General features: G+C 39.6%; 1 long non-coding RNA gene across 1 annotated transcript in view; it reads left to right on the plus strand.

Annotated features, from left to right (window-relative positions):
* The window catches only part of LOC142109443 (uncharacterized), a 54692-nt gene extending 33466 nt beyond the window's left edge, over window positions 1-21226 (plus strand). The window contains exon 5 of the long non-coding RNA XR_012680377.1: window positions 21092-21226. This is a non-coding gene — a long non-coding RNA (uncharacterized LOC142109443). The remainder of the gene's footprint in view (window positions 1-21091) is intronic.
* The last annotated feature ends 2225 nt before the right edge of the window (window positions 21227-23451 follow it).

Here is a 23451-nt window from a genome sequence, read left to right on the forward strand (position 1 = left end):
GGAATGTCTATGAGTTCTCCCGGTCTACCCAGAGAGCAGTGCACCTTTGCGCATCCTGCCCACTTCCCTAGTGAAGCGGGGCATGGGTGGGGCAGTGAATCGCGCCATACTGGCCTCGTTCCCCACCGTATTATGCCACAAATCGCAGCATTGAGCACACGCCTTCCCTCTGGGCAGGTAGTATGTGTATTCTCCTGTAATAAAGTCCACCTAGGTGATGCAAAAAGCGTTGCATTGAAAGTATAGACCAACACCTGATCTTCACCACTTTAGGGGATGTGTACAAATCAAGTTATGTTGTGGGGGAAGAAATGGTTCTGCAGTCGCCTGGTAAGGCAGAAACACTCCCCTAAATGGTGAAACTGTCCCTTTAAACTCATGTAATTATCTCATCCTGCAACATGAAATCTCATTTTGCATGTCAGAGAGTTGGGTAGTTGTCTGTCCCTAGTCTGCCTTCAGCACAGAATTCCCTGAATCTCCCAGCTCCTTCCGTCCTGAAGCTGTCACCAGCACGCTAAGCCGGTCTAACGCATGCAAACGGGCAGAGAAAGAGCCTAATTTTCTTTGCCCTAAGATATAGATCTGCTTTGTATATATAAATGATTCTAATATATATATATTGCACATTACCCATGGGAGAGGACCATCCTGGGATCTGATTGCCACTGGTAACCTCCTCAAATTTGTCAGAGAATGTCAGGAGACTTTAGCATCACTGAATTCCATTTAGGTATTAAGAGGCAAGATATTGGATGTCCATAAGGCAGGGTTTCCCAAACCCAGTCTTCAGGGCTCCCCAACAGTACAGGTTTTCTGGATCACATCTGTTACAATGTGTCAGTCAGTAATGAATACACCTGTGCTCCAGCAAGGAGATATGGAAAACCTGCACTGTTGGGGAGCCCTGAGGACTGGGTTTGGGAAACCCTGCCATAAGGTGAAGGTTCATGCTAGCATAGTATTAGTGGCCCTTTTGTTTTTGGGGATGGATGTCCTTGAGCAGTCTGATATGGGTCTCTTTACTACCTGCATGACCTAGAGTTCTACTTTTCTCTTCTGCAACAAAGTTCAGGCAGGAAACATGCTGCAAAGTCTCTCCACATTCGGTGAGCTCACTGCGGGTACCATCATGGTAAAGCGCTACGGAATTTGCTGTCGCTATATAAATTAATGTTGATGATGATGATGATAATCATGGCAATACCAGGATTGCCTGATGGCAATACCAATCACAGGTTTATCGACACAAGAGTCAAACAACAAACTCCTGTTTCTTTGCAGCCCAGATATATCGCCCTCTCCGCTTCCCGTACACTTGTTCATGGGAACCTGGGTCCCGGTTGGGCTTGAGGCTGGAAGAAGTGCTGAGCTATCACTTGACATTCCCTCAAAATCCTGTGACGGAGGCTCTTTCAGCTCTGTGACTGTTGGTCCATTAAACAATGGGGTAAATTGGATTTAAACAAATTCATGTGTCTAGTAATAGGATCAGGATAAAGGTGCAGTGGAATAACAGGTTGAATACTTGGTTGATTAGGCAAAAAAGAATATCAGTTGTGGATTGTTTCCTGGTGACAAGAATGGCTGCCAGATGATCTGTATTACATGGCCTGGTGGACAATCAATATCAAAAAATTTGACAGGAAAATAAAGGCGGGGTCCTACTTTAAGAAAGCTGAGCGCTCACTGATTAGAGAATTAAATGCATATTTTTATATTTCAGTTTTTCTGGGTATAACTGTAATTATTAGAAATGTTGTATCATCATTTATTGCTTAATACCACCCTGAATATCTAATCTTTTATCTAAACCATTCACCATCCGTTTCTTTTATACTGAGAAACACGAAGTTAAAGGAAAGAAAAATACGAAATAATTAAAATACACACTGTGGAGTATATTCAATTAGGCGCCTGGATCGCGGTAACGCACCAGAACCAGGCGCGAAGGTAATCCTCTGCTCCGCATCAAGGCTGATTTTCGTTCGCACCCCATAGGGATGCTAAGGAAAATGCGCACTCCGCGCATTAGCGCAATCCTTTACCGCGCACTCCGCGCGTTGCCGCGATCCGGCATCTAATTGAATATGCCCACATATATATATATATATATATATATATATATATATTCATCATTCTCAGCTAGGTAATGACTTGTCCATAGATGACAAAACACACCGAAGAAGCATGAAATTTAAACAGATGTGGCATTTTGCTTTTATAAAATAAGTTTAATCCTCTGGTTATCCCTCCTTTCCTGAGCTGATTGATGTACTGATCTATCTTCTCCCCTATGGTATCTGTAGAGGAGGGTCCTATGCGACAGCTGTGCTGATGCGAACCTTCCTTGATAAGAGTCCTGCCAACTGGGGCACTTAAGAAGCGGAATCATATAGAGTTACATTTCCATTATGCTTGTCTAATGTGTAAAATTTGAAAACCTGCACTGATCATAGCATCTCCTATTCCTATTTTGACTGACAAGTCTGACTTTTCTTTTTTTTTACTCAAAACCTTCTGGACTACCAACTGTTACGGGATGCTCACATCATTTGGGAAGGGGTGGTTGTTTGGGACCAAATGTTTTAAATAATGTAACTGCTGGTGTATATTTTGCTTGTTCTCCGTCATTAGACACAGCCTGAGAGTGGCTATGTGACATTCATCTAATTTGAAGGTCACCAGATGGCCATGCTTTGGCTATAGCGCTCCAGGAAACTGTCCATTAAATACTGCTTGGAACGTGAGCGTTATACATGAACATTGCATTTTATTTAATAATAATCACTGCTACTAGATCATAGACTATGTTAGCTCTACTTTACAAGTCCTTTACTAAATTCCTAAAAGCCACCAAATACTATCTTTCTTATTACCAAATGACAATGGGCATTTGTTCTAGCAAAACTTATTAATCCAGGTCTATCAGAAGTCCAAATGCTTAAATTTCCACTGGTAAAAACTGAGACAGGCGTTGGAAATCCCAAACATATGGGATTTCAACTACTGTAGATTATACGGATATTATAATTCTTTCCGGAGTTTACCATGTGAGATTCTTGGACTAGTCATAGATCTCTGAAGCCTAGTCCATTGTTCATTTTTAATATCAGTATTCATAAATTATAACGATAGAATCTAGAATAAGAAGTGTTGTAATAGATTACTAATGTGTATTATTGAGTATAATTTGGAGATTTGGATTTCACATACTAGTATTTTGAATCAATGAAGTGTAATTCCATTAATGCCAAGAAATTTACTTTTTTCAAACCACCCACCTGTTTACACTGAAAGTATGAAGTGCATAAGTAGATGATTCTACAGGATTAATATGAAAATCAAGATATTGGAATATTTATTATTATTATTATTATATATAACTGATTTTCGTAATTCAGGGTTTGTAGTCATCTAATACTATTGTGCTTGCATTTACTCTTACTGTATAATATAATATGTTATATGTATAATAATAAAACCGTCCTATTATCCCATAATTAAACACTTCTTTGTACATTGACATCATATTGGCAATGATATTATATTAAATTTTAAGAAAACCAGACACAAATAAGATCAAATAACTTATTTATACGTTACCTTTTAGTTTATATCTGTTAAACTGATCCTTAGATTTCTTTTGGCTAGCTTGACCCACATTCCACTATGAGATAATATAAGAGAAATGCAGCCAACACCACCATGCGGTTTAAGCAGATACTCATTTTGGCAAGACAAGGACAAAAAGAATTCAAACATAGCTACCCAAGGGATCCCAGTATTGTGTTTTCTTGCAGGTTTCCCCGTAGAGGATTTGAAATCTTTACCCACAGGGGCATAGACAGTTCTGGCTAGGCCTACCATATCCACTGTTGGCTGTTCATTTTTTGCCAAGGAACATTTTGCAGGCTCTGATTGGAGGGAGGGGCTGAGTTGCATTGGTGACGAATATTAACAGGGAATGTTTCCTATTGGCAAATACTAAGTAGTAGTGTTAGCAAAGGTGTTGGTCTGTGAGAAATATCCTTGTCGGAGTGGAGAAAAGCTTGGTGTTAGATCCTTCGAGTAGGACATTTGTTGAATAATTAGGAGTTGCCCAATCTAGTATCAATAGAATCTGGTAGACTGCCAGTAAGCTGGGGAACTAGTACTCACTGAGCGGTTTGAACACACATTGAAAATTCCAATGAGGTACTTTCTTATGCACTCTACAAAGCTATCAGTCTCTAAAGCCAGCTAGGAGTATCAGTGACTTTGTGTGACATAATAATAAAAATATACCATACACACAGGGCCTGATCTACCACTGGGTGACCTTAGGGGATTGCTTAGAGATGCAAGGTTTAGGGGGTACCTTAAACACTGAATGTTATTTTTATTATTATTTATTTATATTATTATTTAGCGACGGCCGTCCTAAATTTAATTAAACACACACTCCTCATTGGTTGACAATGGAGAAGAGGAAGATTCTTCCCTGCTGTATCTTACTTTGTATGATCACATTGCCAAAGAGCCTGAGATCCCTGTCCTCTGCCCGCCTGCTCTACCAGGTAAGAAATGGTAGGAGAAGGGGGAGAGGGTAGGAGGGAATGATTTGCAGAGTGGGTGGTGAAGGAGACGGGTGAATACCAGAAAGGTGGTGAATAAATAAATTACTGGGGAGAGTAAGGAGGCAATAAATTCTAGAAGAGAAAGAGGCAAATTAATTACATAGTGGTGGAGGGGGGAGGTTAAATTTTCTGGGGAGTCTTATAGAGGGAAACATAAAATTCAATGGAGTTTCCCAACTGTTCTGGTGTTACGGGACTGTCCTGTGAAGTTATATCGTACTCCCACTATCATGCACCGAACACTGGGGCTAGTGGAATTTCTGGGCTAAATGGAAGGGAGTTCGTTGATGTTTGACCATTCCATGGCAAGACATTGTCTCCTCTGGCAGAGTGGTGATTGGAGCAAGCTGAAGCCTCACCTAGGGTACCAAGTATTGTAGTACACCCATATTTACTCATTACTGCCTCCAGCTATCCAGTAGCTCCATAGCTGGTAAAAAAAAAGTTTGGTGGGGATGACAATTATACAGTGTTGGCTGAGGTTATAATGTGACTGTTGGCTGGAGTTTGGTCACTTAGTGCTGGCCAAGGCAGTTAGACATTGGGGGGAATTCAATTGGCCGTGTTACTGTAAAAAGTAATGCGGCCTTCACACTATTACTGTTATATACTGTTATTACGGTAGATTCAATCCCGGCTTTTTGCTCGCAGCTCCCTGATCTTCGAGCAGAAAGCCGGGATAAATTTATCGTAATAAAGGTAATACATTTAATGCTGCGCTAATTCGGGGGGAATTGAATTTCCCCCATTGTGTTATGAATTAATTAATTACGAAGCAGTCACAATGGTAGAAAACATTAGTCCAGGAGCTTTGGTTCAAGTAGAAGACACTCAGTTGCAGGTGAGCACACACGGGAAAGCTGAAACAGTATAAAAAGCTGTGAGATGTTTCTAAAGCCTTTCCGTCAACAATTTTTTTTTCATTTGCTATATGTAAATAGCTTCCACTTAGTTACTGAATAAATAGGTCTGTAGTTTTCAATATCACATGCACCGCACATATCAGTGGAAGAACTCAAAAGGAGTGAAGTGTGAGGATACAGGGATCACTGACAAAATGCGTGTAGCAGAATTTTCAAACAGTTGACCTATCTGCAAGAACTTAATTAATTGAAGGTCAGCTGTAATGGACTTTTCATATGACAATTGTGATCAGAAGTCATGTACGAGGTGGTAAGTAAATTAAAAATTGCATTATATGCATACAATAAATGAAAAACTTTTTAACATATGACAAAAAAGGAACACAAAAAAATATTCCTTTTCAGGGATGTTTCCAAAAGCAAGATCAACCTTGTTCACGGTCCCAATGAATCTGTGCAGTCTTCCCTCGAGAAGCAGACTCCATTCACTAATTGTTACAGAACTGGTAATAGCCAACACCGTTTTCTCTGTATAATTATATAATATAATTATCTTTATTATTGAATCTTTGGAAGTAGTAACATTTGTTAGTATTTGCATTATTTAATCATATTGGTACCTTAGATTTAAGTTATTAAGACTTAAGAAAGTGAAGGTGTATTAAATAAACTGTCCCTACAGAATACCTATTGCCCAAATAGGAGTCATGGTATAATGAAGGCTAGATTTACTAAGCTGCGGGTTTGAGAAAGTGGGGATGTTGCCTATAGCAACCAATCAGATTCTAGCTTTCATTTATTTAGTACCTTCTACAAAGTGATAGCTAGAATCTGATTGGTTGCTATAGGCAACATCCCCACTTTTTCAAACCCGCAGCTTAGTAAATCTAGCCCTATGTCTTTGTTTAGGAATGACATAATTCTGTGCACAGTTTAGGATATTTTATGATTGACTGAGCATTACTATTATATTCACACTTCACATAGAAGAGATATTCCATGATATATATTTACGCCATGTAAATAGACCACAAAGCTTTCCCTTCAACCCAACCGTACCGGAACACGTAACCCTTAGTGAAATGGGGGAATGCACAGATCACTTGTATCAGGACAGAAGGCACCGTGGCAGAAAGCTGTGTTAGAGAGAGAGAGTAGAACATGCCACGGCCTGTCTTCAGTTTTACTTTTCAGCTGTAAAAGCTAAAAATGATTTACTGATGAAGATGAGTATTTTGTTACTGTGGTCAGCAAGAAAAGAAAAAACACAAGCATCGTAAATCATCGCCGAAACCTTCAAAAGAAAGAGGAGAGAACAACATATTGCACATGAAAATAATATAGAAGTCATTGATACACAGGGCTCAGATCCATTTCACTGAACGCTATAACAAGAAACATGGGAGCATCAAAACAGGGGTCACTTTAGGGATATGAGATTACGTTTATGGTCAATAACATTATAATCTAATGACTGAAATGGAAAATCCAACAGGATTTGTAAAACATTTTTGTGAGTGTAGCCTCTTGGGGGCATATTTACTAAACTGCGGGTTTGAAAAAGTGGAGATGTTGCCTATAGCAACCAATCAGATTCTAGTTAACATTTACTTAGTACATTCTACAAAATGACAGCTAGAATCTGATTGGTTGCTGTAGGCAACATCTCCACTTGTTCAAACCCGCAGTTTAGTAAATATACCCCTTAATCTTTTTACATATAAATAGATAGAGCATAGTTGGCAACATAATAAAATGGTTTTCAGAGACCCTTTGTTTGCCTAAACTTGTGGTGAGGTGGAAAGACGTCACATGAAAAGTCCAGCGTCCTACCAGTTTAGAACCACCCACGTTTGTAAATGCTGCCTTGCCATGGTGAACCTGTATGTCTCGTAAACGTTATAGGTCCTATGCTTTTTTCTAGTGGTTTTGTTGATCTTTTCCCAGTCACAGGACTAGTGCATTAATTCAGTGCAACACAGTTCTTGTGACAATAACAAATCATAAGCATAATAGAACAATACAGACAGTCCGAATCTTTCTCAAGCAATGGTATGGACTCATCAGATCTAGTGATATTGGACTGTCTGTCATGTTCTCTGAAATCTCTGTGTTGAATCAAATAGTAGGCACCAGCTTAGGATCATATTTGGTGGGCGAAATTACTTCCAAAGAAACAAATGTAATTTGAGGAAGAAGAAAAAAGAATAATTAACTTAATGACTTAGGGCCTGATTCATTAAGGATCTTAACTTGAGAAACTTCTTATTTCAGTCTCCTGGGCAAAAAACCATGTTACATTGCAAGGGGTGCAAATTAGTTTTCTGTTTTGCACATAAGTTAAATACTGACTGTTTTTTCATGTAGCACACAAATATCAACTTTAAATTTCAGTGTACAAATAAGCTATCAAGTATTTGTGTGCTACATAAAAAAACAGGCAGTATATAACTTATGTGCAAAACAGAAAACTAATTTGCACCCCTTGCATTGTGACATGGTTTTGTCCAGGAGACTGAAATAAGAAGTTTCTCAAGTTAAGATCCTTAATGAATCAGGCCCTTATTGTTTTCCATTGCTGGGTAAATGATGCTAGTAATTGCTGGGTATGATATGCCAGTCATTACTGAGGGAATACACACTTCTCATTATTAAGGAATCATATGCTGGTCATTGCTGGGAATTTAAGTGCCCATGCTTTATTTATTTAGTAGATAAATTGTCCTGTTTATAGTTTGCCAGACAAATGCAGATCATCTCAGCTACGTTGGGGATTCTTTTATTTGTGTGGTTGGCACTTTTACCATTGTGGTCCAAGTAGCTGTAGATCTAGTGAAATGGGGTTGAGGATTCCATATTGTGAGGCCAGCGTACGGTAATTCAATTGGCTGTGCCTACAGTGGATATATGATAATTATGATAAATTAGATGAATACATTTAAATAAAACATACATCTAAGTACCACAGATTGGGGGTGATTCAGCGTGAAGTCCAGCAAGATGAGACTCCATTCAATAGTGGTTAGCACTTCTGCCTCACAGCGCTGGGGTCATGAGTTCAATTCCCGACCATGGCCTTATCTGTGTGGAGTTTGTATGTTCTCCCCGTGTTTGCGTGGGTTTCCTCCGGGTGCTCCGGTTTCTTCCCACACTCCAAAAACATACTAGTAGGTTAATTGGCTGCTATCAAAATTGATACAAGTCTGTCTGTCTGTGTGTGTGTATGTTAGGGAATTTAGACTGTAAGCTCCAATGGGGCAGGGAATGTTGTGAATGAGTTCTCTGTACAGCGCTGCGGAATTAGTGGCGCTATATAAATAAATGATGATGATGATGATAGTAGGATACTAAAATATCCCTTATTTTTGCTCGCACCTCATAAGCGATGTTTTATGTACCGTAATACCCGGATATACAGGCCGTGCACATCATGCGAGGCTCCAGTGGGACGTCACGCTGGATTGAATATCCCCCTTTGGTTGTGGTTGGGATAAATCCTTCAGAAATAAATGCTCAGCAGTCCTTACGTAACCCTGTTTATAGATTGTAAGATGCCTCTAGCTGTACATTTAGGTACCTACTAAATTCCTCTGCTGAATCAAAATCCAGAAATGTTCGGCTCTGAGCAACAATTAATCATATTTTTTCACACATCATCAAGCAGAAAAAGAATGTAAAACATAAACACTTGGGGGTAGTTTGATGATGTGTGAAGACGAGAAGAAGGCTTGTTTTTCTCCCAGGTTAATGGCCCTTGATAAGAGTGCTTAACATCTAGCTCATGAAAGTTGACATTTAACTCCTTCATCTAAGCCCTGGTATGACAGATGTGGAGTAGAAGGGAGAGGACATGGAATGAGGTGGCTGTCAACATGAGCTTCACCTTAGCGTGTGTACGTGTATGAGGTAGATACAAAGAAACTAACCTTATTGTTTGCACAGGGGATAACAATATTGCTTAATTACTAAGAGTTAAGATGTTACCTTGCACTTAATGTGGTCAGGCAGTTTTGAAAGATCTAACATTAATAGTACATCTTGATAATATTAACACACGTGACATTCTTAAGAAACTAATATTAAACTGTGATTCTCATTCCAGCTGTAGTACCCTAGGGGGTATATTTACTAAACAGCGGGATTGAAAAAAGTAGAGATGTTGTCTATGGCAACCAATCAGATTCTAGCTGTCATTTTGTAGAATGTACTAAATAAATGATAACTAGGGGCCTGATTCATTAAGGATCTTAACTTAAGAAACTTCTTATTTACGTCTCCTGGACAAAACCATGTTACAATGCAAGGGGTGCAAATTAGTATTCTGTTTTGCACATAAGTTAAATACTGATTTTTTTCATGTAGCACACAAATATCACCTTTAAATTTCAGTGTACAAATAAGCTATCAAGTATTTGTGTGCTACATGAAAAAACAGTCAGTATTTAACTTATGTGCAAAACAGAATACTAATTTGCACCCCTTGCATTGTAATATGGTTTTCTCCAAGAGACTTAAATAACAAGTTTCTTACGTTAAGATCCTTAATGAATCAGGCCCTAGAATCTGATTGGTTTCTATAGGCAACATCTCCACTTTTTCAAACCCACAGTTTTAGCAAATATACCCCTAGGTGTTTTTCTTTTTTAAATAACTCTTGGTTTGGGCTGATAATTCTGTGTTATTCATGTGATCATTCAGAGCCAATCAGGAGCTTGGGTACATAGAGTGTTTACACTCATTAATAGCCATGAACATTTATATTGGCTGGAAGATGGCTATTTTATGCAGACATGTAAAAAGGCGAATATAGAAGAATCTATAAAGGTTCCACTTTTATACTAAAAATATTTTTCTTGGCAGATTTTACAGTGTTTGCAAAAAATATATTCATCACTGGGCTAGCTCCCTGCATGCCTGACAAAAAAACAGAAATGGGAAAGGTAACTTAGTTTAAATTTCTTCTTTATAAAGTAGATTTGTATTCTGAATTCTGCTAACATTCCTGTTGCATAGTAAGACTCATTTAATAGAAAAAAAAAAAATGCAAAGAGATTGATTATGTGCTGGTAACCAGCACAATCTGATATTACTTTTTGTAGACCTGGCTACATAGGAGCTGTCAATCCTGCTGCACAAGTGACAGGATTATTATTTAATTCAACCAGACGTGTGGGTAGCTGAATCGGACAAGGTCTGGCTGTTCCATTGTAGCCTGTTAGGGCCAATGACTAACACCACACAAACAGGTTAATTGGGTATATTTTCTGAGTGCATTAGTATCCCCTGATTCTCTGGGGTCCCAGGCATAGGGTACCCAAACCTATAATAAGGCCCACCATATATACTACCATTGTTACTAATGGTAGTGTTGCAATAGCATTCAGTTTGCGTTCCATTCATTGAGGAAGACTAATGTGATCTCCAAATGCTAGTAACAAATTCTTGTAGCAAACACAGGTCAAACGAGTTTGAGTTTAAAATGCATTAAAAATACAATTGCAGACACCAAAAATATTTTGTTTCATTACTTCAATTGCCAACGCGTGTAACTCTTAGCTACACTGTGTCTTTCCTTTATTTTCGATTTATCGGGAAAGTTTGTTAATATTTGTTTCTCCTTAGTACATTAACAGCAGCCAGCAATCTGTCAAGCTAACTAAACAACCCATGTAATGGGCATGAGTAATATTTCATTAGGATAAATATTTTCCATATGAGTGTTATGGCTAAAAAAAACACTGCAACTCACTATTGTTACTGTACATTTATTCAGATTATGTTGTACCACAAATGGGCTCATTTAATAATTATTTAAATCATAGCAACCAATCATAAGTTTGCTTTTAATTTCCAAATTGCACTATAAAATAACAGCCACGATGTGATCTGTGCACATAGCATCATTTTATGAAATCATCAGCACAGAGTATACTGACAAAGCTCACACTCAAGGATTTCGGAGGTGACTGCATAGTTTTATTACAATACAGGACGTAAGGTCCATAAGGATCAGGCCAGTAACAATATAGGAGAAATCTCAGCTTATTGTTTTACTTGAAGTTCTCTGTTTTTTTGCATTGTAAGAAATCTGCCCCTGACCTAAGGCAAGTGCAAAAGTCTAAACATCACATAAGTGCAACCTCCTACCAATTTAGAACTACAACTCGGTTTAGACTCATTTATGGGTTCAAATAATGATGACAATGAGGGGAAAGAGGGATTGTCATTATTATAAGTGTCTGTGAAGATGTTTATTACATTACTCAGAGTGTACCTTGAAATGCTTTTCTCTGTCAAAGTGCAACATATAGTTGCGTCAAATGGAAGTCCAACCTCTTACCCAGGCCTGGCCAACCTGTGGCTCCCCAGGTGTTGTGAAACTACAAGTCCCAGCATACCCTTCCAGCAATCAGCTGGCTATCTATTGGCAAAGCATGCTGGGATTTGTAGTTTCACAACACCTGGAGAGCCACAGGTTAGCCAAGCCTGCTCTTACCACTTCAAACTAAGCATGCCTAGAAACATGATCCTCTGCCAATGGAAGGCCCAAGATGTGTTTCAATAAAAGAATAGGATGAGACTGGACCTCTGCAAGTTCATTTGTGGAGTGCCCTTAAAATTACATCGGCTTCACCGTTTTATCAGAGTAATCTCCTTCAGCAGATTGAAATCTTGTTTTTGCTCCTCAAAACTAGGTGCACCGCCCAACTCCTCCCACTAGTTAGGATACTCTTCTGCTCCTCTGCAAATGCTGTTATCTTGCTCCGTAAACCCATGTGCTTTGGTGAAAATCTAGGTGCACTTGCAATACAGGCCATGTTGGGCTTCATAATTGAGGCCCTGTATCATAGTGGTTCTCATATACTAAAAGAGGCATCGCCAATCAAAAACTGGGCTTTACTTTTCATATGGGTATGGTTTGACCATATTTGAGTAAATTGGGCACATGGTTTGGTCAAATCATGGGTCCCAAATTTCCTTTTTATAATGTTGTCAGGTATGTGAGATTGAACATTCAACTATGATAGAGTTTATGTATAGAGATGTTCACTGACCCCTGTGTTTTGGTTTTGGATCTGAATTAACTTTGTGTCTTGGTTTTGGCAAAACTGCCCTTGCATGTTTTGGTTTTGGATCCCGATTTGTTTCTAAAATCCCTATTTTTTTTTTGCTAAAATCACATCATTTGCCTCTTTTTTATCCCTACATTATTATTAACCTCAATAACATTCATTTCCAATCCATTTTTTTCAAGTGACAAGAACACTGCTACCCCTCCAGTTTCTATATGAGCAATGGTACTGGAGAATGGAGTGTGACAAGAACACTGCTACCTCTGTTTCTGTGTGAGCAATGGCACTGAGCAATGTCACTGAAGACTGGAGAGTGACAAGAACACTGCTACCCCTCCTGTTTCTGTGTGAGCAATGGCACTGAGCAATGTCACTGAAGACTGGAGAGTGACAAGAACACTGCTACCCCTCCTGTTTCTGTGTGAGCAATGGCGCTGTATCTCCTGGGGGCAGGGCCATCTTTTCCATTGGGCATGATGGGCAGGTGCCCGGGGGCCCCACGGGCAAGGGGGCCCCATAGGCAAAGCTCTTAATAAGAATAAATAATCCTGCAAAAAAAAAAATCCTGCAAAAGAAAAACTTCATGGGTCACTGAGCGAGTACATTTAAAAAAAGCAGTGCATCGGGGCCCCTATAATGTATATTTATATATATATATATATATATATTTATTTATTATTATAGGGGCCCCGATGCACTGCTTTGCCCGGGGGCCCGTAATGTTGTTAAGATGGCGCTGCCTGGGGAGGGAGGTACTAATGGAATCCAAAACCTGCGAGATCCGACAATGCAAAAATAACTAGATTCTACTCGGATCCCCTAAGTTCGGGTAGACTCGGTTTTCAGAAAACCGAGCCTGAGCATCTCTATTTATGTATCGTGTGAGATTATTGTACTTTTACATCATTGTTCCCAAGTGTAACACTCCGCAATGTAGTCACTTTTTTATTATTATTATTACTATTATCATTTATTTATAGGGCATCACAAGATTTCCACAGTGCCACACAGAATGCATACAGTGGACCATACAGGGTTAAACAGTACAGAACAAAAAGCGACTTGAACGAATCCAACGTAGGTGCATCCAGAAGTAAAAGTATAAAATATGGTATTTACCATTCAATTAAAAGATCCTTAACTATGATAAGAAAGTCTCTTACTCTTTCAGTCCACATGGAAAGCCTTCAATCATAAGGTGTCCTGGGAATGTCACCTCTTCCATAGGTGTATTTGAACTCAAAAATATAAAACATTCAACAAAGTGCATTACATAGTGTATACCGAGGCGCAAAGTCTAACAAACTCCCTGGTCTTCTCCAAGAGCCACCGCAAGGTGGTATGGGCTTTGCTGGCAAAGGTTTGCAGGTCACGGCCTTCAGAACGGCGCTCTGACTTGAAAGGGGAGGTAGCAGTGGGAGCCACAAACATAATCAGCATTCCGGATCCGGTACACAATCAGGCAATGCGGTACAAAGGGAGTCCGATATCGTAGTCGACGGTCCGAGTTCAGATGCCAGAGGAAAGCGAGGTGCCAAGGGAACACCAAAAGCCATAGTCAGGACACAAACCGGGATCATGCACAGGGAATCTACTAGATTACAAGGGATTAGGGTAGGAGCACTGGGAGTCAGACGCCAAGGAGGAAAGAGGAAATCCTGTTGCTCTGACACTAGTTCAGTGTTCAGAGCCAGTTTATATAGAAGCAGGTTCACTTCCTCCGACCAGCACCACATGACTGTAACATCACTCGGAAGGTGCTCGGCCAGGGAGCATGTGGTGAGACAGGACACGGAGCAGGTAAGTGATATCCTTACAAATGCCAAACTTTATTAAACCTTTACATTTTAGAAGTGTTTTGCCATTTACAAGAAATATTGTTGTAATCAGCTGATAATGCATGAAGTTAATAGGGCCCAGCTAATTACATCATATTTAGAATTCCATGATGGTCATTAAACGTAAATTGTTGGAGCGTGTGATGATGACATCATACAATTATAAGGTTCCCATGTGTCCTGTTTCCACCTGAAATCATTGGCTCATAAGTCTTAATTTCCCATAATTATGACTTCTGATGCACCCAAATTAAAAGCATAAGTGGGAATAGGTTCCTGTAACTGTTTTACTTTATTTGGAGTCCAGGGGGTAAATGCATTAAGTATCGGTTTCTGCAAGTCATCGGATATCGGCAAATTTGCAGTGGAAATTTAAAGCGCTAATGGATTTCAAGGCAAAACTTGCCTTGAAAGCAATTGCCATTTTAAATTTCCTATGCCAAGTTCCACATATCCGGCGACTTGCAGAAACCGATGCTTAATACATTTATGCCCCAAAATTAATTATAAGGTGCATTTTTGGCCTGTGCAAAATATCAAGTTTCTGATTGGTTGTTGCCTAGGTTGGTAACATATACATTAATGACAAGGATGTCAGATACCTGTGGTGAGTCCCCAGTCAGTGGCTGACAGAATAGGAAGCCAACTTGTTTTAAGTTAAAGTCAGTGGTGAAAGTGGGCCAGTATACGTGGGTATGTCACACCGTCACTTCTCCTACTGCTTATATTGTAAACCTATCAAATTCCAATCAACTGGTATACCCATTATAATTTTCATTCCACCATGTCTAAATTTCCACTTTGACCCTGGTTAAAGTACTAAGATAAAAAAGTATTGGACTTTACAGATATTTATGGCAAGTAAGTTTCTGCAATATATGGGTTTTTGCACACATCCTCTTTTAACTTGTACTTAATGCCTTCATTTATCTTACTAGTTCCCGTCTGTGTTTTTCAGCCATTTATTTATATCATTAAGCCCAGTGGTTTAGTTCTGTTGCCCTGGGGTACAAAGATACAAAGCAGCTGTCTTTATGCGATGTAAAGAGCATACTATAGCAGAGCTGTGTCATATCAGAGAGCAAAGAAAACAAGCAATTCTGTTTAATGATACAAAACGTGACTTAAAAGCACAAAGAAAGATAAAATCAAGAAAGATAAAGTCATTTACTATTAAGTAAAAGACTCCGAGGCATTTGTAAAAGCCAATAAATGGTCATATTTAGGTAGACAACCTTGTCAGAGGATATGCAAAGGTCTAATAGAAGCCTATGAGAAGTTTGAGAACCACAGAATTCATCCCACCCAGCAGTCCTACTGTAGGTTCATTGGCTTAAAATTGATGGCAAGGGGGTGTTATATTTCTTTCTTGTCCCAGGCACTAGATTTTTTAGTTACGTCTCTGGACTAATGTGTTTTGTTTTTCCGGTAAGGGTTGATGTAAGGAAGAAGTTATATGTGTTATGAGGAAAATGGGCTACAAGTCAATTAGAGTAATCTTAAAGCCACCACATATTAGTAAAATTGCTATGTACCTTCCCTCACAAAATTAAGCAATCTTCTGCATGGACTCAGATGGGTGTATTTGTGGTTATACTAGAGGTAATTGTCCTAATTAGATCTGGGATAGTTGAACGTGGGCATGTTTATGTAAGTGTTTGTGTGTAGAATCTACTTGTCTGGGCGTTCCATGTTTTCATTTTGCTGGATGCGGGAATCTCTAAAATAGATCTGGCTGAGTGAGAGGTGTATTTACCTCATTCTTCTACCAACCCTTATACACAACAACGCATTCAATAAAATGCATTGTTAAAATGAGTGTCTGGTAATAGAAAGCCTCTCTGAAGGCCTGTGAATGGTGTGGTGGAATGTACACTCCATGTTATGCTGGTTGCAATGAGCATCATGAGGTCTCATATATCAATGACCAGATCAAGTCAGGTATTTCACTAAACGCTTTGGGGGCACAGTGGTCAGTATTGTTGTCTCATAGCACTGGAACTGTGGGTTTTATTTAAATCAGGGTAATATCTTCTATTTTTCCCCCACCGTCCAATACATACTGGCAGGTTAATTGGTTTGTGACTAAATTGTCCCTGGGGTGTATTTGTGTGCCTGTGGTAGGAAATTAGATTGTAAGCTCCACTGGAGCAGAGAGTGATACATTTCTCTGATTGTGCGGTGCTACAGAAATATATAAAGGACAAGAACAATAAGAAATTGCGAAGAACAACAAAATGCTCACATGTGAATTGCATCTTAGACTAAGGGATAAATGTATCAAGCTGAGAGTTTTCCGGTGGGTTTGAAAAGTGGAGATGTTGCCTATAGCGACCAATAAAATTCTAGCTATCCTTTTGCAGAATGTACTAAATAAATGATAGCTAGAATCTGATTGGTTTTTCAAACCCGCCAGAAAACTCTCAGCTTGATACATTTACCCCTAACATGCTAATTAGCCCCTCCCCCCACAAAAAAACCAAAGCAAAAATAAGATTAAAAAGAAGACAAAACAAAAAAGTCAATGTCTAACCTCTAGTAAGGCTCACGCCTACTCAGTCTATGTTATTGACAGTTGTAGTATCGCAGCTTGTGTGCTTTTAAAAGTTTTGTTGCCTGGAGAGTCTGATAGCAGAAGCTTTTTCAGGAACTAGAATTTGCCTCCCAGCTAAAGTCATCTTCCCGTTGCCAATAAGTACAAATTAACCTTGGGTCTGTCTGGTTGTTAAAAGCCTGCTGTTATGCCTGGCTGTGGTGCTATTTTAAGATACGTACCACAAGAGCCTGCACGGTGAACACGAGAAGTAACTTGGTTTTCTGTAGGGTTTTATTTGTCTGATTTGATGTAGTACTAGTAACAGGTAAATACAGCACCAGTGACAAGAGAATGTCTGGACCAGCTGAATGCTGCTTTTATTTACTCAATAAACGGCATACTGTTGATTTCCTCTTCACTGCACCAAACCTCTTTAACCGTTAACTTAAGATCCTAAAACCGCATCTATAAATTAAACACAGTGACAACTTGATGTTGGCAAAAAACAGGTCACAGTTTATTAATTACAAAACTATGGTGACGGAGGGAGCAAACGCAATCAGCTAACGACTAATAGCAACACCAAACAGTGTATGGCCACAGGCACTGAGCACTGGTCCCAGGATCTCGTCCTTTACGATTGGCCGGTGCTAAATCTGGCGTTATTGTGACTACCCCCTCTGGGCTCACAATGACGTACTCCCACGGAGCAGGCCGAGGAGTCTCTCCAACAAAGATTCCAAGAGCCAGGGTGCTTCGAACGGGGTAGTGACGTGCGACCAATCAGCGATAGCACCGTACGAATTAGCCCCTGATTGCAAGAGCTCTCCCGCCAACTGTGCCTCCTCTGTCATAGGAAGAAGAAAATATGCTTAACACACTACAGTAATCTGGAGGGCGGGAGGGGATTCGTGAAGTAAAGAGGGAAAACCCGCATTGAAGCAAGAATATATCGACTCGGCCGAGTCCCTCCCCCCCTGCAGCCATAGGCTGTAAAATGTCACACGACTTAACCCTTCAAGGTAAGGGCCTGATTCGTGACAAACAGAAGCGTTTACGTGCGTTCAGCTTAAGGCCTCACTTGTCATAAGATCCCACTTCAAACTAGACTTTATAATGTCTACTAGTAAACACACCTGAGAGTCAGACCTGGTTTGTGGGAAGACCAGAAAGGTGCAGACTGAGTACAGCAAGGAGCTAGGGGTGTTCACTTTGCACTTCATAGTTCAGTTCTCTTCTCTGCAAAGTTGACTCTTGACGAGCCCAAGCTGTAGAAGAGAATTCTATAGGTTACACAAATATCTGCAGGGAGGACAGGAAGGTTCATGTGTCCCTAATATTAGACACCAGTTGTTGACCTTTTGGGAAAGAGCGAAGAAGTTCAAACTGTCACCATCTTCAGCTCTTCTTAAGACATAAAATTATTATACGTCTCTCATTGCTGCCTCTATGGAATGAATAGCTGACAAGTGACAAGTTAATAAACAACTTTAAAAAAGTATTCCCATGATGCTCTAGTACCAGCCGTTCTGCCAGGTTACCCTCACTGACAGCTTATAATAATAGATCTTTAAGGTGTTTTTGTTTTGATCCATGGAAGCGATTACACTCACTTAATAACGTATCATTGTGCATGAGATCATCTATATTACAAATGCAATTACCTCACTTAAGTAGTTTATATATGCGCATATATAATTAATGTGATGTTAGGTAACTAAAGATTTGGTTTATAATGTACAATGAACAACAGATTTAAAAAAAAATATTCTTGATTTATAGTGAACTTGTGTGTAGACATTCATAGATTTTCCATGAGCTGTAGGAGAAAATTGAGCATAGGGGCCTATTATAAACACATAAGCAAGTTACAACAGGATATACACAATAGCCTACAGACACATTCCCATTTATAGAATCACCTTTGCATTCATTATTATATATCATTGGGCCCGTAGTTGTTGTCTCATAGTCTCATGCCGAGAGCGACAGAATTTCATACCCCTTGTTTCATCATTTTATAACTTTTGTACTTATGTATGCCTGCCATCATGGAAAGGTTTATGATAATTTTAATGACTTGTAGAAAACTTTTTCTTTTGTAGACATGTTTGGGCAGCACGGTGGCTCAGTGGTTAGCACTTCTGCATCACAGCACTGGGGCCATGAGTTCAATTCCCGAAAATGGCCTCATCTGTGTGGAGTTTGTATGTTCTCCCCGTGTTTGCGTGGGTTTCCTCCGAGGGCTCCGGTCCCCTCCCACACTCCAAAAACATACTGGTAGGTTAATTGACTGCTATCTAAATTGACCCTAGTCTGTCTGTGAGTGTATGTTAGGTAATTTAGACTATAAGCTCCAATGGGGCAGGGACTGATGTGAAGGAGTTCTCTGTACAGCGCTGCGGAATTAGTGGCGCTATATAAACAACTGATGATGATGTTCAAGCAGAAATGAAGCTCCCCACCAGTGGAGGAGAAGGTGGCACAAGCTGGGTGGAGCAAAAAATGTAAATCTGGGCATTGTTATCAATATATATATAGAAACTTGGAGTGGGTATGTGTCCATATCAGGATGGCAAATTACCCAACTAATTTCCTTAAGGACATAACTGAATGTGAAACCATAATCCCTAAAGCAATATGGCTGGCTCATGGGCTGATTATAGCTATTGTACGAAGAGGCCAGGCCGTCCTATTTATTTAATAAAAATATTAACATATTAACATGTTTAATCATGCGCTGGAAGTGGTACTGTTTATTGAGTTTTCTTTTAAACAAAGAACTGATATGTGGCACTTCTAATTTAAACGAAATGAGAGGTGAAAATTTGTCTTCATTTTTCACATGAGGAATTGTAATGACGGTTGAAAACCTTGATAATTCTGTATAGGCCTAAAATCATTATCATTAACATCTCACTACTCCAAGTAACTTAAGCTGGGTACACACTGCACGGTTTTCGTCCAATAGTCGGCTCAATCAGCCGACATACGACCGCTCGTTCAAAAGTTGGGTCAGTGTGTGCAGTGACACGATGGTCGAAAGTCTGCCCAAAAGGACGATTGTGGCCTCATTTGGTTGGTCGTACCGTTTAATATTTTCGTTCCAATCTCGGTTCCGCTGTGTAGTGTGTATAAACTTCCGACCGATCCACAACAGTGAGTACGAAATTACAGTCATTGCTCACGACAACATGGCTGTAAAAAGTCGTTAAAGGGACGTCCGCTTTTCCCTTTATCGTCCTAAACAAGGCTAGTGTGTATGCAGTCCATGGGCCGAGCGATCGGCATAAAAAGTTGGTTGAAATTTCTGTAGTGTGTACCCAGCTTTACTCTCTTAGTAGAACCTAAAGGAATTAAAATGTGATATTTTTACATTTGTTTTGTTTCCATCCTATAAGCCTATTATAAGCTGTAATAAATGTTACTTGATGCTATCACCACCAACTGTCCACCTAATGTACATGAACTTGTAAAATTTCTTAAGATAACACAATATCTTGTACTGATATATTTCACAAAGCAATATATTCGGCAGCCCTGTAGATTAATATGGCATGTTCTCATGTTTGCAGTATTACATTACATGCATTTAGGAAGAGTTTCATTAGGGAGACAACAATATAACTGTTAGCACTGGAGTCAGACCATGGAAATTTTTTCTCCCTGTGGTTTAATGGCCTTAAAGGTCCTTGGGACAGAGTATATCAGTGTCATGTCCTTGCTGTGAAGTTGGTCTAGAAACAGCCTGCATTAGGTTCCTAATTGATGGAACAGCTGCATGGTAAATGATCTCTCTACGGCGGATTCTAATTGGTCTTATTTCTTTTCTCTTGTCGGATGTTTCCACACTTGATACTATTAATCACAATGAAATCCATCATCTAGAAATAATTTAGGAAAGGTAATAAGTTTTTGTCGTGGCTCTCACAGACAGAGAGAAAGTATGTCCTTGGAGTCACTTTTTTTCTGTGCAGACATCTGGTTTAGTTATAACCATATCAGTAGAACGAGCAGGGCTGTAAATCCATTACTCACTACATGGTAAGGTGCATATTGTTCTTTGGTATGTTTTGTCTTTACTCAAAAGCAGTCTGACATTCTCTCATTAGCCCCGGTGAACCCCTTCCCCTCCTAAACTAACTAAATCCTCCTTTTCCAGCAGCCTAACCGTGCGATGAATGGAGGATCTGACACGCGTGGCTACTGCACTGCTAAGGTCGCTTATGCGCATAGTGATGTCACCCGGCGCTGGACACAGAGAGGTTTCTCCCGTGGCGATGGCGTCCATGGGACTCAAGTGGTAAGCTAACGCTATCTTGAGAAGGCATTCATTTTCTAAGGCTGACGCTTGTAAAATTGTGTAATATCGCAGTCATCATCATCATCATTTATTTATATAGCGCCACTGATTCCGCAGCGCTGTACAGAGAACTCATTCACATCAGTCCCTGCCCCATTGGAGATTACAGTCTAAATTCCCCAACACACAGAGAGAGAGAGAGAGAGAGACAGACAGACTAGGGTCAATTTTGATAGCAGCCAATTAACCTACCAGTATGTTTTTTGGAGTCTATGGGGACTGCAGTGGCTTGCGTTTAACAGGTTAAAAAAATCTCTGATTTCTCCTGCTTTAATCCCTTGATAAATTAAAAGACGAGCTGCGATGGCCATCCTTTTTTGGCTCATCGTAGCTTGGTTTGTCCAGGTGCAAATTTGTACCCATTGCCTAAATTTGCTCTTAATGCTAAGCAGAACCCCAAAATATGTAACTTCCATTTCACTTTGCTGTATTTCTGACCAGTGGCCAAAGTGGAAATTTAGAAGTGGTGGTAAGTGTGGTACAGTGACTTAGTGGTTATCACTTCTGCCTCACGGCACTGGGGTCATGAGTTCAATTCCCGACCATGGCCTTATCTGTGTGGAATTTATATGTTCTCCCCGTGTTTGCGTGAGTTTCCTCCCACACTCCAAAAACATACTAGTAGGTTCATTGGCTGCTATGAAATTGACCCTAGCCTGTGTGTGTGTTAAGGAATTTAGACTGTAAGCTTCAGTGGGGCAGGGACTGATGTGAGTGAGTTCTCTGCACAGCGCTGCAGAAGTAGTGGTGCTCTATAAATAAATGTTGATGATGATGATGATGATGACTTTGACCACTTACACCCAGCAGAAATACATACTACTGGTATGGAGATTGAAACGGTTCTCACCAGGCATCAGTAATGGAATCCCTGCTTCTCAGAGTTTACGGACTACATACTACTGAAACAAAATAGCAAACGCTGCCTCTTATAGTGTAGATTATAGTGATAGTTGTTGGGCTCATCCTCTGTGTTTGCATTTAAAGATGTACTTGTTTCAACCCGCCACCAAGAAACAATACGTTTCACAGACAGAAAAAAGTTGATTTGTTGCAGTGAGTAATTTGAAGTATTCCAGTTTTTATACTAACAAACGAACACCTGTTATTTGTGTGACATTCCCACTCCTGACATACTGCCTCCAACAAGAAAAAATCTAAACTGATTGATTAGCTCTTAGGACAGGTGCTGGTAAGGTCAGCATGTCTTACTGTGAGGCATTGTGCCCAATGGACCCATTCACGGAGAGTATTGCTAACCCCCCCTGACAAGAAAAACAGAGCAAGCTGCAATTGACATTATTTCAGTTTGGATCATCCTTTTTCCCAGAATGCTAAATGAACCACTTTTCCACCTAGCTATAGAGAGTATTAAGCTGATTTAGGATAGCCTGGAAAATAGGCACCATGTATTATTTTCATTACCACAAGCTTTTGCTGTTTTTCGTAATATCTTATAACATAATTTAGTTTGTGGGTTTGTGATCTATGATAATCTCTCAGCAGTTAATGTTTCAAACCATTGTGTAACATTGCATAGGTATTCAGTTGTTGCAATTTATTCATTGTTTCCCATTCCTTAAGTAGAAAAAGGCCTAAGTGCTCGTTCACACCTATCTGATGCTAACACGCTTTTCAGCCACTAACTAGTACCTGAAAACTGTAATAACCAGAGAGCATGTTAGTTGTACTGAGTTTAACCCACTTACCCAGTGCATCTGTGTGAATGAGCCCTAAATATGCGGCTGCTATTGAAGTTTGTGCTACTCATGACTATAGTGTCAACATGCAATCTACATTAAACAATGTCTATAATCATCCTGCAAGAGGAAATGCTTTATTTTATAGATTTTTGCCTAATTAACTGACTATCCGGAAGGCAGCAAATATGCAAAAAAAATAAAACAAAGACAAACATACTCAAAAAAATTACAATTAGACCAATAATATTAACAGTACTAATAAGTATAACGAGTAAGACTAACCGTGAGCAGAATTGGTTACATGTTAAGGAGTCATTTTACAATCTAATAAGCTGCCTCATTTAGAATTACATATATGCATGTGGAGTATAGGTATATGCATTTACATACTGTGCAGGCGTACCAAATTGTGTATCTAGATTTAGACCTAGGCTAAATGCAGTAAGGGTGTGTACC

Source organism: Mixophyes fleayi, chromosome 12, assembly GCF_038048845.1.
Source record: "Mixophyes fleayi isolate aMixFle1 chromosome 12, aMixFle1.hap1, whole genome shotgun sequence".
Lineage (NCBI taxonomy): Eukaryota > Metazoa > Chordata > Amphibia > Anura > Limnodynastidae > Mixophyes > Mixophyes fleayi.